Source organism: Balaenoptera acutorostrata, chromosome 1, assembly GCF_949987535.1.
Source record: "Balaenoptera acutorostrata chromosome 1, mBalAcu1.1, whole genome shotgun sequence".
Taxonomy (NCBI): domain Eukaryota; kingdom Metazoa; phylum Chordata; class Mammalia; order Artiodactyla; family Balaenopteridae; genus Balaenoptera; species Balaenoptera acutorostrata.
Window position 1 is genome coordinate 145,562,439 of NC_080064.1, and position 2,008 is coordinate 145,564,446.

The 2,008-nt window shown below is 57.7% G+C and overlaps 1 pseudogene; it reads right to left on the reverse strand.

The window, feature by feature from the left end:
* Positions 1-232: 232 nt before the first annotated feature.
* LOC102999037 (serine/threonine-protein kinase PLK1-like) lies at positions 233-1,795 on the reverse strand (annotated as a pseudogene).
* Positions 1,796-2,008: the final 213 nt, after the last annotated feature.

The following is a 2,008-nucleotide window of genomic DNA, read 5'->3' on the forward strand; positions in this document are numbered from 1 at the left end:
TTCATACGGTGGGGTTGAGAGGGAAGGTGAAGAGGCTGTAGAACAGACACCCCAACATGTACAAAAATAACTTAATAGCAACTCCCACCTACAAGGAAGACATAGCTCTTTTTCCAGCCACCCGGTCCGAGTGAGGGGACATATCACAGAAAACCCAGCACGGCGGGAGCTAACCCATAGGGGCCCAAGGGGCCGGTGGGGGTGAGGAGGGGCAGTAGTCCTAGGGGAGGGACTATGAGGAGATCCTGAGGCGGTTGTTGGCTGAGCGAAAGCTCAGCAGCTTGTCCACCATGGGCGGGCATAGAAGAGCTGACTTGCCAGACTCTTGGGGCGGCTGTGCTTCTCCAGGAGATTCAGGCAGTACTTGTGGAAATCCGGCTTCTAGTCGATGTAGGTCACAGCTGCCATGCTGGGCACAGGATGAGTTTGCTGTGGTCCTGGAAGACGTCGCAGGATGCAGGATGATGGTGCTGTGCTTGCAGAATCAGGTAGGCAGGTAGGGTTGTTGGACTAGTTCATCACCTTCCCGTGGGTACCCACCTTCAGCAAGTGTTCACTCATGTAGTTTTGGAAGTACTTGGAGAGTGATCTTCACGGAGGAGTTGGGATGGGAACTCACGGCGAGGGAGAACTCTGCACCACCGTGCTCTATGAACCACAGACTGTCACCAAGGCACCAGAGGATGAGGTGAGTCCAACCATTGGAGAACACCCCCGACACTTTGCTACACGGCTGATGCCCGAGGCTGCACTTGTCCCAATCGTCCCCCGCTTGCTGACTCAGAAGATGGGGGTGCCAGAGGGACCCTCAGCCTCCTCTTGCCTCACCAGCCCGTCTCAGAGGGCCTGGAGGCATTCACGCTATGCAGCCGCTATAGCATGTCACCAAGGTGGCACTCTCTGGTCTCCTGGACCACTGGTCCCTCTTTTCCCCAGAGAGTCTTGGGCATAGAGTTCTCTAGGCCTTTATTTAGGACTATGAGAGTCTTCCTGTTGCTGGGATCCAGGCTTCTGGGAGCGATTGAATACCTTGATGGAATGGTGGGGCAGGTAATGGGAGATGGGCTGGGATGTAGCCAGAAGTAAAGGACTCGTCTTGAGCTGCTCATGAATGATCAGGTGAGCAGTGGGACCTGTCTGCGGCATCTTCTGGAAGAGGGAGGTGGCCACGGGGTTGATGTGCTTGGGGATCCTGCATTCCTTCTTCTTGATCCAGAAGTCGGTCAGTTTTAGGCAAGAGATCTCAAAAGGTGATCTACCCACCGACAAGGTATATATCAACATGATGCACCCAATAGGCCCCCCGTCCACCAGGAAACGGTGCCCTTTCTTGCTCAGAGCCTCAAGAGCTACGTATTTAGACAGGGTTTTCTTCTTCTGTTCCCCATCATATTCACCTTTGGTTGCCGGGCCAGATCCCCTATTTTCACCTCCAGATCGTCATTCAGGAAGAGTTTGCCCAGCTTGAGGTCCCGGTGAATAACCTGGTTTGGGTGCAGGTACCGGCAGCCGAGGACCACGTGCTGCAGGTAGCGGCGGACCTCGGGCTGGGTCGTCGCCTTCCTCCGCCGGTGCGGCTCCAGGGGAGATCTTCGGCGGCAGCAGCGCTCCAGCACCACCAACATGAAGTTCGTGTCCACGTGCACCTACAACTCCGTGCTGGTGGGCGAGAGGGCAATGAACAGACATCTCCAAGGACATCTTCTCCTTCCGGTGCGGCCTGAGCAGCCGCGACTCAGGCAGGATCTTGCGGCCAAGCGCCTCCTCTTGGCGTCCTCATCCTGTCAGAGATCTCAAGGCACTTGGCGAAGCCGCCCCTCCCGCAGGAAGCGGCCCGGCAGGCAGCACCGCCGACCGCGCGGCTCCACTAGGACCTCCGGGATCTCTTTTGCCTGCTGGATGGCGGTCGGGGGCCCTGGGAGCCACAACTCCAGAGATCCCGGCTTTCCCCGGTGGGCTGGTGCCCGCGCCAGCGTCTCTGCAGCGCCGCCGCGCTCGTGTTCCTGGA